This window comes from Eptesicus fuscus, chromosome 2 (assembly GCF_027574615.1).
Source record: "Eptesicus fuscus isolate TK198812 chromosome 2, DD_ASM_mEF_20220401, whole genome shotgun sequence".
NCBI classification, from domain to species: Eukaryota; Metazoa; Chordata; class Mammalia; order Chiroptera; family Vespertilionidae; genus Eptesicus; species Eptesicus fuscus.
In genome coordinates, this window is record NC_072474.1 from 27654895 (window position 1) to 27672105 (window position 17211).

Sequence of the window (17211 nt, forward strand, 5' to 3'; positions counted from 1 at the left end):
CCCAGTGCAAAGATTCAGACCACATAAAAGCACCAACACCCAACCACCTCCACAAGTGACATACTCAAGGGGCAGACTCAGTTGGCATCAGCCCCACTGAAATAAATCCTTCTCTGTTGGGTGGGCCCCTGCACAGCTGATTCTCCGTGGTGATCAGAGGCTGGTGGTCATAGCCAGTCCTTGCAGCTGATTCACCTGGGGGTAAAGCCTTCCTATTGTGATGCCAACAGCAATCAAGGCTCAACTATAAGAGAAGGGTGTACAGCCCACATGGGGGGGTGTGTACTTCAAGTGACCAGCTTGGGTGGTTAGGGAGACTGTGCCACTGAAACCTATCGAACACCTAATATGTAAGGCCACTCTACCAAGCCTGGGTGACTATTTTATAACTTCTTACTCACTTCTCTTTTGTCATGCATCTCCCCACCAGTTTGTTAGTGGCCAATATAGGATTTGATCATAGGCAGTTTGATTTCAGAGACTATACTATGTAAAATGTGACATTAATAATTAAGAATATCAAATTACCAGACTCAGAAATGTCTTTCAGTATTAAGAGTAAAACATTACTTTCTTTTCTTTAAGGTTTTGGTATTCTTCACTCTTTTAAATAAAGGAGCAAATGCAATGACATTTATTTTTACCCTGGCTGAGAGAGCTCAAAGTTTTATTTGTTCTCCCATTATTAATTTTATCAATGCCTTGAATATATGTCTTCTCTAACATGCTATTCCAATATGGTTAATTCACCCAAATATGGTGAATTAAAAACTTATAATTTGCCTTTAGGATCTGGAATCTGTTGATCTTGTGTATGCATTATTTTTGAATTGCATTGCATTTGCTGTCCTCTGGGAAACTACAGGCTTTGATTTTTTTTCTGCTCAGTGTTTTATAGAATGTTCATGCTTATTTCACGTAATTTTGTGCTTTGTGAACACTTTTCCTACTTTACAATGTAATTCTAATTCTATATAACATATTAATGGTACTTTCAAATCCACACATAAGTTCTAATTTTCAGAAAACAATGCAAAGGAATATATATTACTTGGGCTATATTTAGAAACTGAATATAATCTGATTATTAATTAACAGGAATGGAGTAAAGGGAAGGCCATATGATAGAGGCATGTCATTTGTGCCAGGAAGCTCAGTTTCACACTGGCTAGGTCTGTTCCCCACAGATCCTGGGGGTAGGGTTGGACAAAGAAAGAATAGGTGCATGCCCTGTAAAGTCGGAGTGACATAGCAAAGGTGATTACCTGCAGTCACACCTTGGAGCAGGTAACTGGCCAGAACAGGGCACAAAACCTGAGATATATAAGCTCTGAACAAAGGGAGTTCCCTCCCTTGGCCCTCTTGCTCTCTTGGGATTCTTGTTGCAAGGAGTATGCTCTCATGCCTTGCACTCAACCACATGATCTACAGCCATGTGGAATCCACACGCATGGACTGAAGGACTAAAAATTAGCCTTATGCTGTACTCAACTCCACCATGGAACAGAAACTTTGGACACTGGCTTTGCTTCTGAATCCCCAGCTATACCTTTTCCAGGACTGGTTTAAGGGAAATGGACTTTGGAAACAGGGATATAATTTCACACAAATAAACCTTTCTACCACATCTCATTCTTCTGTATGACGAGTTTTAGAAAATTCTTTTTCTCAAGATATCGTAAGAACCCCACTCCCACTAGCAATGGAGAAATTCTACCTGTGCAATTCTTTGATAACAATTTGATCATAATATTCTGTACTAATGTTTTACTGCTTTTTCACTGAGAGACTGAATATACAAATGGATGATAGCCAGACGATATATAAAGTCGAATTCTGCCCCTCGACCTGCAACAAGCAGGCCAAGGAGGCTGCACATAGCCTCAGAAGACATTGGCCCCAAATAGCCAGGACTTGATCAATAACTGACAGCTTCGCTAATTTTTGCCCCTGCTTTTAACTTGGGACCAACCAGAGGAAGACAAATACATACCCAGAACCAATCATATAGGATGCTGTGCTTCCAGTTAGGCCACTGACAGCTTCTCCATGATGACAGCCTCCAATCAGAGGATGCTTAAAGCCCTTCCTTTTCTTTTCTTTCCATATAAAGCTTTCCCATTCATCTGCCTGCCTTGAGTCTGTGCCAAACAAAAGTGTTGATGGCTGACTCCTTTGCTAGATAGCCAGCTCTAAATAAACATCTTTTGCTCATTCTCATTTGGTTAGTCTCTGTGTATTTCCACAGTTCCTTTATTAGTACAGTAATCCCTTAAATTTATTTTAATTGCTTCTAGATTACATATTCTTAATATGTTAAAATGTAGACTTTCACTAATTTATAAATTGTATTCATGAACACCTAGATTTGAGAGTTTAAGCATGGAGGGAGTGGTAGTCAAGGACACAGCCCCCAACACTGGGCTAGCCAGGTTCATACGCATATCAGCATTTCTTGTCCAGGTACCTCCATTCAAAGACCACACAGCTGCAACCTCCTTATTAACAAAGTTTTCTCCACTCTGACTCAGCACTTTCTCATTCCTAGCAGTCCTCCTCCCCCTCCTTTGGCCTCCTGGGTCAGTAAAAGGCAGGAGTTAGTTGTTGTGTTTTCAGGATCCTTAGCCCTGAGATGATTTCCCACTGCACATCATAGGACTGACCCCTTCCCAGGACCACTCCGTAGGCAAAAGGGAACATTGGCAAGTCTGCACTTTTCTTTTTCTTTGCCTCTTGGCTGCGCTATCACATTGTTATGGGTTGGACTGTGTCCCTGAACAATTCCTAACTCCCTAGTACTTCTGAATGTGACTGTATTTGGGAAATATGGACTTTAAAGAGCTAATTAAAGTTAAGCGATGTTGTGCATTGGGCCCTAATCCAATATGACTGGTGTCCTTATAAAAGAGACATTTGGGACAGAGACACACAGAGGGAAGCCATATGAAGACATAAGGAGAAGATGCTCACCTACAAGACCAGGAGAGAGGCCGCAGAAGAAACAACTCTGCTGACACCTGATCTCAGACTCCTAGCCACCCAGTATGTGCTGCTTGGTTATGGCAGTCCTCACAAACTGATACATACGGTAAGTGAACAAAGCCTTGATTCTGCCTTTTCGTTTGGCTCGTTGTCCTAATTTACCACCTTGACACCTGGCAGTTCAGCAGCTTTTCTCTTAATTGTATAAATGATGTCTTTTGAAGAAGAATTTTTTATGAAGTCTCAATTTATTTTTCTTTTATCTTGCATGTTTTGTTGAGCTCATCTAAAAAATGTTTTACCAGATCATAAACTATTTTATTCAAAAAAATTTATAGTTTTGGGTTGAACATTTACATATGTATTGCATTTTGAGTTAATTTTTATACACAGCATCTGAAAAGGGAGAATGCTCAATCTTTATGAATACAAATTAAATTTAATTACTTTGGCATCTTTGTTAAAAACAAATAAATTCCGTGGCTATGGACCAATTTCTGGATGCTCTATTTTCTTACATTGATCTACATGTCTGCTTTTTCACTAATATCAGTTTTCTTTGTAATTTCATTCTTGAAATTAGATAGAACAAATCTTTCAACTTTTTCTTTTTATGGAAATTCATTTTTAGAATCAGCTTATCAATTTGCATAATTGGAATTATATTTAATGCATAGTTCAAATTGGGGTAAGTGTTGCTATCTTAAAAATATTGAGGCTTATAGTTTATGAATATTGTTCTCTCTCCATTTTAGTTACATCATTTTCTGTCATTAATGATTTGTCATTTATATTGTAGAGATATTGTACATATTTTGCTAGATTTTTCTAGGTATTTTACTTTTTGAATAGGTAAACACCTAAACTGCTGCCTTGCACAACAATTGCAAAACTACAACTAAAAGACAAAACATCTATCACCCAGAACCATGGGAAAGCTGGCTGAGTGAAATTTCTACAACTAGAGGGAAAGAGAAAAGAGCATTGAGATGTGCACAGGCACTGAAAAGCTAAGGTACGGAGGTGTGCAAATTGGGCTGGAGGCGGGCGACTGGCTATCCGAAGGGAGACAAGCTACCAATTACTCTGAACTCTAGTTTCTGGGGAGACGCTGGGGACCCAAACTCCTACAGGGAGAAGCTGGACTGTCTGCCATCGGGTCAGAAAGTGAGAGTGACTTTCTTGCAGAGGTGCATACAACAATCATTGTTTACTGCGCTGGGGTGTGGGACACGGGTACTTGGAGACGCAGAGACGCAGAGATGGCTGACTGGCAGCCAACGCTGTTTCCTACGCCCTAGCCTAGTGATTCCCTGAAACCCCACTCCACACAGTCTACAAAACCACCCAAGCTTCACCCAGTGGCTTTTGCATATAAATGGCCTGCCCTATCTCAGCTTAACCTAACATACTGCAGCTCTGGTCAGACAGCTCCAAAACCTCCAAACCCCATGCAAAGAGGAGAAAACTGTAGTTCTTGCTGTAGCTCCTGCTGGGTGGCCTCAGACAGTAGCTGATCTGCACCCCATTGGAGATCCAGAAGCTAGTTTATCTAGTGGTCAGTGTGAGACAACACCAGATTTCAACTACTCACATCCATAAGTGACACATTCAAGAGGCAGACTCAGTGAGTACCAAAGCCCCACTGAAACAAGTCCTGCTCCATAAGCGTCTCTCCAGCACAGCAGTTCTTCCATTATAGACAAAGCGGGTCCTCACAGCCAATTGGCCTGGAGGTCAATTCCTCCCAGTGACATCAACAACAATCAAGGCTTAACTGCAACAAGGCTGTACACACAGTCCACAAAGGGGTACACCAAGAGTGTCCACCTCAGGTAACTGGGAGGCTGACCCATTGTGTCTTATAGGTCACCTACCACACAAAGCTACTCTACCAACTTAGGGAAGTAGTGAAAATGTGGAGACAAAGAAACAGATCACAAACTAAAGAAATGGAGGAAAACAAATGACTGGATATAGAGTTCAAAACCACAGTTATAAGGTTTTTTCAAGAATTTCCTAGAAAGGCTGATAAATTTAATGAGACCCTTGAGGATATGATAAGGGACCAACTAGAAATTAAGCATACACTGACTGAAATAAAAAATATTATACAGAGACTCAACAGCAGACTAGAGGAATGCAAGAATCAAGTCAAAGATTTGAAATACAAAGAAGCGACAAACACTCAACTGGGAAAGCAAAAAGCAAAAATAATCCAAAAATTTGAAGATAGTGTAAGGAGCCTCTAGGACAACTTCAAGTGTAGCAACATCAAAATTATGGGGGTGCCAGAAGAAGAGAGAGCAAGATACTGAAAACCTATTTGAAGAAATAATGACTGAAAACTTCCCCTACCTGGTGAAAGAAATAGATTTACAAGTCCAGGAAGCACACAGTACCCCAAACAAAAAGAATCTAAGGAGATCCACACCAAGACACATCATAATTAAAATGCCAAGGGCAAAAGACAAAGAGAGAATATTAAAAGCAGCAAGAGAAAAACAGTTAATTACCTACAAGGGAGCACCCATACGATTGTCAGCTTATTTCTCAACAGAAACTATACAGGCCAGACAGGAATGGCAAGAAATATTCAAAGTGATGAATAGCAAGGACCTACAACCAAGATTACTCTACCTGAAAAGTTATCATTCAGAGTTGAAGGTCAGATAAAGAGCTCTACAGATTTAAAAAAAAAAAAAAAAAAGCTAAAGGAGTTCATCACTGCCAAACCAGTATTATAAGAAATGCTGAAAGGTATTCTTTAAGAAGAGGAAGAAGAATAAAAAAGTAAAAATAAATATTATGAACAACAAATACATATCTATCAACAAGTGAATCTAAAAATCAAGTGAATTAAAAATCTGAGGAACAGAATAAACTGGTAAATATAATAGAATCAGGGGCATATAAAGGGAGTGGATTGGTAATTATCAGGGGAAAAGGGGTGTGGGAAGAGACTGGACAAAAATCGTACACCTATGGATGAGGACAGTGAGGGGGAGGTAAGGGCAGAAGGTGGGGTGGGAACTGGGTAGAGGGGAGCTATGGGGGGAAAACGGAGAAACAATTTAGTACATCTAGTACATTACTTCCTATTTCTCATTAAAGAACACCCTAGACTCTGCCTACAATGGGAAGTAAAAGCTAATTGCTTTTTAGTAGCAGCAATGAAATACATTTCTGTCACTCAAATGATATCCGTGACCAAGTGAAATGGGATAGTTCCTTAGTAGTGAACTCAAAAGGAAAGCTCCAAAATGTTTTCTACAGGAATCTTAGTCTGTCATTGTCAGTATAATGTAGCTGACAGAGTGACAACCTGATTTCCCAATACGTACTCACTTTAGCCATGCTAGCTGCTGGGCTCTACCACTGGCTACAGCTTTGATATTGAGTAGAGATAGTCATATTTGAAAGAAGTAAATTGCTTTATTTATTACTGATGTTGCTCGTCTCATTTATTGAAAGACTTTGTCACAGATAGAGAATGCAGCTGTTTTCTTTCCCCCTATTTTCCAAAAAAAGAAAAACCATAAGAAAAATACATAATTATGTTGTAGTATTATTTTGAAACTTTTATTTCTTAAAGTACCCATATTTTTAAAAAAATAATTTTCATTGATTTCAAAAAGGAAGGGAGGAGAGAGAGATAGAAATATCAATGATGAGAGAATCATTGATATCATTGATCAGCTGCCTTCTTCACGCCCCCCACTAGGGATAGAACCCACAACCAGTGCATGTGCCCTGACCAGGAAAAGAACCATGATTTCCTGGCTCATAGGTTGACACTCAACCACGGAGCCACAGTGGCCAGGCATTAGTATCCATATTTTAAACTTAAAAAAAAAAAGTGAAGCATGTGAAATTTAGAATCCTTTGTGTAATCATCTACAAAAGATGATAAGATGTAAACTTTTTATAAATATATTTAATTATATTAGAGCCTGGGACATATTAGCAAAGGGAAACTTGAAAACACAAAATATAATTGTTCCTGAATATGATGAATCAGCTTAGAACATCAAAATATTATTTATCTAAACAGCACTTTTGACATACATAAAAAACTAAACTCTTATACTCTTAGATGTTTCTAGGGTCAAGTATATTTAGACTTGGTGGTTAAAGCTCAGAGGGAATTCATATGTGCAAAGGGGATGTATAAGGCCTTCTTGATCCTGACTGAATGATAAAACCCTAGTGTATGAAATACTTGTACTGGAAAACCCATAAAATATTTTAATATACCTTGGAGAAAGTTTCCAACTAAAATTACCTAATAGTTTCCTAATAAAATAATTTGAGCTGGGCATGTGAAGAAAAGCAGCCATGGGGGCAGGAGACCTCCCTCAGCAGGGGTGAGGGTGCAGGCCCCTGCAAACTTGGGGTGCTTTGCTTCCCATGCCCAGCTCAAATCAGGACCCAGGTAACAGAGACTTGGCCAACAGCAGATGCCCTCTCACTGCAACAAGACCTGATGGAGATGTCTTGCACCCATGAAGCGGGGAATTAGGGTCTTTAATATCTAAATCCAGCCTAGCACCAGGAATGCTCAGGGCATACTCAAGAAGGCAAATAATTCTCTCCACTAATATTTAAAGGGTAAAATAAGATGGTTGTTAGAGTATTAAATTTGACAGTAAAATAGTAGTCAAGTTTTCAGACTAATTTAAATTGGCCAATCGAAATAAGAAATATTCTAGAAAAATCAATTGTACTAGATAAAAAAGCTGTTCCTAAAGTGTTAACTAAAATTTTTATTGGGTTCATCTCATGGTAAAATTGCATAACATATAATGAACCTAAAGCAGTCACATTTTAGTGCAAAAAAGTAAAATTTAAAAGCTATCAAGATTGCAGCACAAAATTTCCAAAAGCCTCCTAATATTTAAACCAAAAAAGGGGGATAGTAGAAGAATATCATGTAAGGAAAAATATCCTGTATTTTATCAGAGTTATTTCTAGTTACATCTAGAAAATTTTTACTTTAGAAAATTAACTTTCATTTGTAATGCTAACAGCCAGACACCCAGGTAAAACTTACATGGTATCAAAACAAGCCAAAGAAAAATCGTTTGGGCAAAAAATGAAAAAGGATCGCAAGTCAAATTTATAGAAAAGATTCCTTTATTAACTTTTGGTCAAGAATATGTTTGTATATTTTCAGAAAACAACTCCGAGACCATGTGGATTCCTGCAACAGAGAGGAATTGACAGGAGTGCTCCAGCCATGAAGACAGAAGAGAAACAGTCCAGAGATGGAAGACGCTGACGATGCCTTGCCATACTAGCAGTCAGCAGATGTGCGTCACTGCAGATTGCCCAGGACCAAACCAGAGAGGGTTGGACCTTCATTACCACCATTTGTCCACCATCCAGAACTGAAATGTCATTGCTGTTATGTACACATAAAGAACTGTTGGACATAGAAATTGGGACTCAAAAGAACTGTTGGCCCAGAAAGAAACTCACTATAGACTGATTCATTTGCCTCTCAGCATAACCATTATTGCTTGTCTCATTTTCAGTTCCTATAAGTGTATTCCTAGTATCACATGAGCTCACTCATCTAGGGGAAATGATGAACAACATAGACTGAAGAACAAGAACAGCATCGATCAGACTGTCAGACCTCAGAGGGAAGGTAGGGGAGGGTGGGGATAAGGGAGATAGATCAACCAAAGGACTTGTGTGCTTGCATATGAGCCTAACCAGTGATCATGGACAACAGGGGGGTGGGGGCATATGTGTGGAGGGGTTTGAGGACCAATATGTGATACCTCAATCAATAAAGTAATTTAAAAAATCAGATTAAAAATAAAACAGTAGCTTCCTTTTCTAGCCACAGCAAAGTAATGAACTGGATTAACCCTCTCTCCTTATGCAAAGACAAAATCTAAAGGCAAACCAAAATATCCTGTATAATAATCTAATATAATAAATATATAATATGCAAATTGACCCTCATGCCCTCACAAGATGGCTGCCTACCACCAGGCTGTCAGGGGGGTTAGTGAGGGACAACCAAACGATTGAACAGCAGGCTGCGTGGGGCGACCAGGCCAGCAGGGGGGCAGTTGGGGGTGACCAGGCCAGCAGAGGGGGGCAGTTGGGGTGACCAGTACTGGGGGTCTTAATCCAACATCTAGAAGGGGTTCAAGAATCTGGAGAAGGTGCTGTGTGTAAATTAATCAAGAGTCCAGAGACGAAATAAAGAAACCAAGTTATCTTGTCGCTCTGGACTCCTTGTTTTTTATTAACACAAATTCTCCTAAGGCAAAGTAGATATACTATACCCAGCAAGGCTATCATTCAAAATTGAAGGTGGAATCATGAGCTTCACAGACAAAAAAAGGACTAAGGGAGTTTATTACAACCAAACCAGCAATGCAAGACATGCTGAAGGGTCTGCTGTAAAAAGAAAAAATAGGAAGGGAAGAAGGAACACAGGCATAAAGAATAAAAATGTCTACAAACAAGTACCTATCAATAATAACTTTAAATGTAAATGGATTAAATGCCCCAATCAAAAGACATAGGGTAACTGAGTGGATAAGAAAACATGACCCATATATCTGCTGTATCCAGGAAACCCACATCAGAAAAAAAGACGCACACAGACCTATGGTGAAGGGATGGAAAAAGGTTTTTCAGGCAAATGGAAATGAAAACAAAGCTGGGGTAGCAATACTTACATCTGAAAAATTAGATCTCAAAGTGAAGAACATAAAAAAAGATAAGGAAGGCCACTTCATATTACTAAAGCGAGCAATCCAACAAGAAGAAATAACTCTGATAAACATATATGCACCCAATATAGGAGCACCCAAATACATAAAAAATTCCTGGAGGATATCAAGGGAGAGATTGACAGCAATATAATCATAGTAGGGGACTTTAATTCCACACTATCACCACTGGACAAATCCTCTAAACAAAAAATCAGCAAAGAAACATCAATTCTAAATGACTCACTAGATCAGATGGAATTAATGGACATCTTCAGAACATTTCACCCCAGACAAAGAATATACATTCTTCTCAAGTGCACATGGGTCATTTACAAAGATAGATCATATATTGGGTCACAGGAAAAGTCTCTTCAAATTCAAGAAGATAGAAATCATACCAAGCATCTTCTCAGATCACAATGACATAAAACTGGAAATCAACTACAATAAAAACAATACAAAAAAAACAAACACATGGAGACTAAATAGCATGCTATTAAACAATGACTGGGTTACCAATGAGATCAAAGAAGAAATAAAAAACATTATGGCAACAAACGACAATGAAAACACAACAATCCAAAATCTATGGGACACAGCAAAAGCAGTCTTGAGAGGGAAGTTCATAGCTCTACAAGCCTACTGCAAAAAAACAAGAAACAATGGTAATAAATTACCTAACCCTACAACTCAAAGAGTTAGAAAGAGAGCAACAAGAAAAGCCCAGTGTAAGCAGAAGGAATGAAATAATAAAGATCAGAGCACAGATAAAAGATATAGAGATGAAACAAACAAACAAACAAACAAAAAACAATAGAAAAGATCAACAAAACCAAGAGCTGGTTCTTTGAAAGGATAAACAAGATTGATGACCCTCTATCCAGGCTCACCAAGAAGCAAAGACAGAGGACTCAAATAAACAAAATCAGAAATGAAAGAGGAGAAATAACAACAGACCCAACTGAAATATAAAGTATTGTTAAAAAATAATATGAACAACTCTATTCCAACAAACTGGACAACCTGGAGGAAATGAACATATTCCTAGAAAAATACAACCTTCCAAACTCAATCAGGAAGAATCTAAACATCTCAATAGGCCAATAACTATGAAAGAAATTGAAGCAGTCATCAAAAAGCTTCCGGCAAACAAAAGCCTGGGCCAGACAGCTTCACAGGGGAGTTTTACCAAACACTCAAGGAAGAACTAAAACCTATCCTCCTCAGACTATTCAAAAAACTTCAAGAGGAAGGAACACTTCCAAGCTCCTTCTATGAAGCCAGCATCACCCTAATACCAAAACCAGATGTAGACAACACAATGAAAAAGAATTACAGGCCAATATCCCTCCTGAACATAGATGCCAAAATCCTCAACAAAATTCTAGCAAATCGGCTCCAGCAGTACATCAGAAAGATCATACACCATGACCAAGTAGGATTTATCCCAGGGATGCAAGGATGGTACAATATCTGCAAGTCAATAAATGTGATACATCACATAAACAAATTGAGAGATAAAAACCACATAGTCATATCAATTGATGCAGAAAAAGCATTTGACAAAATCCAACACCCTTTCTTGATAAAAACTCTCAGCAAGGTGGGAATAGAAGAATCATACCTCAATATAATAGAAGCCATATATGATAAACCCACAGCCAACATCATACTCAATGGGCAAAAACTAAAACCATTTCCCCTACGAACAGGAACAAGACGGTGATGCCCACTCTCACGACTCCTGTTCTACGTAGTACTGGAATTATTAGCCATTGTTATTAGACAAGAAGAAGAAATAAAAGGCATCCAAATTGGAAAAAAAAGAAATAAAGCTGTCCTTATTTGCAGATGACATGATATTGTACATAAAAAAAAAAACACAGAAAAACTCCATCAAAGTACTATTAGACTTAATAAATGAATTCGGCAATGTAGCAGGATACAAAATTAACGCCAAGAAATCTATGGACCAAACCAGAGGGAGTCGGACCTCCGTTACCACTATTTGTCCACCATCCAGAGCTGAGGGGTCAGTGCTGACATGTACACATAAGGAACTGGTGGACATTGAAATTGGGTCTCAAAAGAACTGTTGGTCCAGAAAGAAACTCACTACTGACTGATTCATTTGCCTGTAAGCATAACTATTATTGCTCGTCTCACATTCAGTTCTTATAAGTATATCTCTAGTGACACATGATCTCGCTCATCTAGGGGAAATGATGAACAACATAGACTGATGAACAAGAACAGAACCAGAAACAAGGAGGCATCGATCGGACTAGCGGGCCTTAGAGGGAGGATAGGGGAGGGTGGGGAGAGGGGGGAGAGATCAACCAAAGGACTTGTGTGCATGCATATGAGCCTATCCAATGGTTAAGTTCAACAGGGGGTTGGGGCATCCGTAGGGAGGGGTGTGGGATGGGAATGGGGGGATAAGGACAAATATGTGACACCTTAATCAATAAAGAAATTTAAAAAAAAAGAAATCTATGGCATTTCTATATACCAATAGTGAACTTACAGAAAGAGAGACTTAAAAAGCAATCCCATTTACCATCACACCAAAACAACTAAGATACCTAGGAATAAACTTAAATAAGGAGGTAAAAGATCTATAAGTGGAAAACTACAGGACACTGAAAAAAGAGATAGATGAAGAAGTAAACAGATGGAAGAACCTACCATGTTCATGGATTGGTAGAATCAACATCATTAAAATGTCCATACTACCCAAAGCCATCTATAGATTCAATGCACTCCCCATTACAATACCAATGGCATATTTCACAAACCTAGAAAGAACTTTCCAAAAATTCATTTGAAATAAAAAAATACCTCGAACTGCGACAGAAATCCTGAAAAAGAAGAACAAAGTAGGGGGATCTCAATACCAGATTTCAAGCTGTATTACAAAGCCACTGTTCTCAGAACAGCCTGGTACTGGCACAAGAACAGACATATAGACCAATGGAATAGAATAGAGAACCTAAATATTGACCCAAACCGCTATGCTCAATTAATATTTGACAAAGAAGGCATGAACACACAATGGAGTCAGGACAGACTCTTCAATAAATGCTGCTGGAAAATTTGGTCAGACACATGCAAAAAAATGAAATTAGGTAACCAACTTTCACCATACACAAAAATAAACTCAAAATGGATAAAGGACTTAAACATAAGTTGGGAAACCATAAAAATACTAGAGGAATCCACAGGCAGAGAAATCTCAGACATATGCCGAAGCAATTTCTTCACCGATACTGCTTCTAGGGCAGTGGAAACTAAAGAGAAAATAAACAAATGGGACTACATCAAAATAAAAAGCTTTTGCACAGCAAAAGAAACCATCAACAAAACAACATGAAAAGCCCACTGCATGGGAGAACATATTTGCAAATGTTATCAGTGATAACATCTACAGGGAACTTATACAACTTAATAAAAGGAAGATAAATGATCCAATAAAAAAATGGGCAACGGACCTAAATAGAATATTTTCGAAAGAAGACAGAAGGAAGGCCAAGAGGCATATGAAAACATGCTCAAAGTCACTAATTATCTGAGAGATGCAAATAAAAACGACTATGTGGTACCATCTCACACCTGTCAGAATGGCTATCATCAACAAATCAACAAATGACAAGTGCTGGCGATGATGTGGAGAAAAAGGTACCCTCGGGCACTGCTGGTGGGAATGCAGACTGGTGTAGCCACTGTGGAGAACAGTATGGAGTTTCCTCAAAAAACTAAAAATGGAACTGCCATTTGACTCAGTGATCCCACTTCTAGGAATATATCCCAAGAAACTAGAAACACCAGTCAGAAAGGATATATGCACCCCTATGTTTTTAGCAGCACAATTCACCATAGCTAAGATTTGGAAACAGCCTAAATGCTCATCAGCAGATGAGTGGATTAGAAAACTATGGTACATCTACACAATGGAATACTACGCTACTATAAAAAAGAAGGAATTCTTACCATTTGCAGCAGCATGGATGGACCTGAAGAGCATTATGTTAAGTGAAATAAGCCAGGCAATGAAAGAAAAATACCACATGATCTCACTCATTATGGAAAATAAAGAACACTATAACCTGATGAACAAAAAGATAGATATAGAGGCAGTAAAGCACTGAACAGACTGTCAAATTATAGCAGGAAGGCTGGGGAGTGTTGGGGAAGGGGGGAAAGAGATCAACCAAAGGACTTGTATGCATGTATATAAGCACAACCAATGGACACAAGACATTGGGGGGCGTGGTATGAGGGCATGTGACAGGGGGTAGAGGAGGCTGGAGGAAGGTCTATGGGGGAAAAAAGGAGATATATGTACTACTATATGTTATACTTTAAACAATAAATTAAAATTTTAAAAAAAATAAATAAAATTTAGTGCTCACAAGTGTATGCATATGTTTCCAAAAACTTATTTGGCAGTAAATAAATAAGTAAATAAAATTGTAGCACAATGCACAACCATGTTCAAAATCTTGTTTTATAATTTGTACAAATAATCCACTGAATGTATATGATTCTACAAATCCTGAGCCATAATATACCTGTGGAATCATTACCACAATTAAGAAAAAGACCACATCCAACATGCCTATAGGGATTCCTTATGCCCCTTTGTAGCCCATCCCTTCATCTGCCCCTGGCTGCAGACAATTGGTGACCTTCCCCTTATAACTATATATTTCAAATTTCTGGAATTCTATGTAAGTGGAATCATGTAATATACAGTTTTATGTCTACTTCATTTCACAGAGGACTATTACTTTAGCTTCACCTATGTTGTTACATGTATCAGCAGTTCACTTTCTTTTAAATGTAGAGTTTAATTGTAGAGTATATCATTGAGGAGGTTTGCCATCATTTGGTAATCTATTTACTTGCTGACCATCTTATCTTGTGCTTATTGACCATCATTTTTTTATTTTTTTGCAAAGTGCTTATAAAAATATTTTGCCTACCTCTAAAGAAATCTTTTCTTACACTAAATGGCCAAAACTTGGTGATATTTTCTTCCAGAAACTTTATAATTTTAGCTTTCACTCTCAGATCTATGATCCATCTAGAATAAGTTTTGTGTTTTATGAGAGGTAAGATTTGATATTCATTTTTTTCTTTTTTAATCAAATTGATTGGGGTGACATTGGTCAGCATGTACATATAGGTTTCAGGTGTGGGTTTCTATGTTACAAGATCTGTATTGCACCGTTTCCACCACCCAGAGTCAAATCCTCTACTGTCACCTTATATTAAGACCCCCTTATCTTCCCACCCTCTTCCCTCTGGCACCTTCTATACTGCTGTTTGTGTTCATGAGTTTTAGTTTTATATCCCACACCAGAGGCCCAGTGCACGAAATTTGTGCATTGGGGGTGGGGAGTCCCTCAGCCCAGCCTACCCCCTCTTACAGTCTGTGAGCCCCTACCCCCCTGTTGTCCTTAACCGCTGGTTAGGCTCATATGCTTGCACACAAGTCCTTTGGTTGATCTCCCCCTTTACCCCCACCCTTCCCTACCCTCCCCCTGAGGCCCGACAGTCTGATCCATACCTCCTTGTTTCTGGGTCTGTTCTTGTTCATCAGTCTATGTTGTTCATTATTTCCCCTAGATGAGTGAGATCATGTGCTATTAGAAATACACTTATAAGAACCAAAAATGAGACAAGCAATAATGATTATGGTGACAGGCAAATGAATCAGTGTGTAGTGAGTTTCTTTCTGGACGAACAGTTCTTTTGAGACCCAATTTCAATGTCCAACAGTTCCTTTTATTTCTTTTACTTGCCTTATTGCTCTGGCTAGGACTTCCAACACTATGTTGGATAAGAGTGGTGAGAGTGGACATCCTTGTCTTGTTCCTGATCTTAGAGGAAAAGTTTTCAGTTTTTTACCATTAAGTATGATATTAGCTGAGGGTTTATCATATATGGCCTTTATTATGTTGAGGCCATTTCCTTCTATTTCTATTGACTATTTTCATCAGAAATGGATGTTGTATCTTACAAAATGCTTTTTCTGAATCTATTGATAAGATCATATGATTTTATTCTTTCTTTTGTTAATGTGGTGTATTGTGTTGATTGATTTGTGTATGTTGAACCATCCTTGTGCCTCTGGAATGAACCCCACTTGATCATGATGTATGATTTTTGGATGTACTGTTGTATTTGATTTTTGCATCTGTATTCATCAGAGCTATTGGTCTGTTGTGTATTTTTTTGTATGTTTTCTTTGCCAAGTTTTGGTATCTGGGTTATATGTGCCTTGTAGTATGTGTTAGGAAGCATTGCTTCTTCTTCAATATTTTGGAAGAGTTTGAGGATAGGTTTTAAATATTCTTTGAATGTTTGGTAGAAATCACTGGGGAAGCCATATGGTCCTTGACTTTTGTTTTTTGGGAGGTTTTTGATTATTGTTTCCATTTCCTCACTGCTGTTCGGTCTATTTAGATTTTCTAATTCTTCATGATTTAGTCTAGGAAGGTTATATATTTCTAGGAACTTATCCATTTCTTCTAGGTTATTGAATTTGGTGGCATATAATCTTCTATAATATTCTAGTATGATCATTTGTATATCTGTGATGTCTGTGGTGACTTCTCTCTCATTTCTGATTTTGTTTATATAGGCCTTTCCCCTTTTTTCTTTAGTGAATCTAACCAGGGGCATGTCAATTTTATTAATCTTTTCATAGAACCAGATTTTTGTTTTATTAATTCTTTGTATAGTCTTTTTGTTCTTTATTTCACTTAATTCTGCTCTAATTTTTATTAGTTCCTTTCTTCTGCTGCCTTTGGGTTGCTTTTGTTCTTCTTTTTCAAGTACTTTAAGATGTGATGTTAGGTTGTTTACTTAGAATTGCTCTTATTTCTTGAGATAGACCTGTAATGATATAAAATCCCCTCTTATTACTGCTTTTGCTGCATCCCAGAGGTTTTAATATGTTTTATTGTCATTTTTAATTTGTCTCTATCTTTTGATCTCATCTTTTATTTTTTCTTTGACCCAGTCATTTTTAGTAGTATGTTGTTTAATCTCTACATACTTGTGGGTTTCTTTACTTCCTTTCTGCAGTTGATTTCTAATTTCAAGGCATCGTGGTCAGAGAATATGCTTGGTATAATTTCAATCTTCTTAAATTTGTTGATGCTAGTTTTGTGACCCAACATATGGTTTCTTTATTTAAAGATCAGATATACCTTTAAAGATTTGAGTGCCTCTTTATTTAAAGAACATCCTTGAGAATGTTCCCTGTGCACTGGAAAGGATTGCATAATCTGATGTTCTGGGATGAAATGTTCTTTAAATGCCAATTATGTCCATTTGGTCTAGTTTTTCTTTAAGGCCAGTACTTCTTTATTGATTTTCTGTTTGGTTGATCTGTCTAGAGCTAACAGTAGAGTATTAAGGTATCCAACTATGTGTTTTGACCTGTTTTTGCCTTTAGTTCTGTGAGTAGTTGTTTTAT

General features: G+C 38.0%; 1 long non-coding RNA gene across 1 annotated transcript; it reads left to right on the forward strand.

Annotated features, from left to right (window-relative positions):
• Positions 1 to 285: 285 nt before the first annotated feature.
• On the forward strand, positions 286 to 8626 carry LOC129151412 (uncharacterized). The gene is made up of 3 exons (XR_008558095.1): positions 286 to 374; positions 2908 to 3088; positions 8159 to 8626. It is a non-coding gene; the product is annotated as an uncharacterized LOC129151412 (long non-coding RNA).
• The last annotated feature ends 8585 nt before the right edge of the window (positions 8627 to 17211 follow it).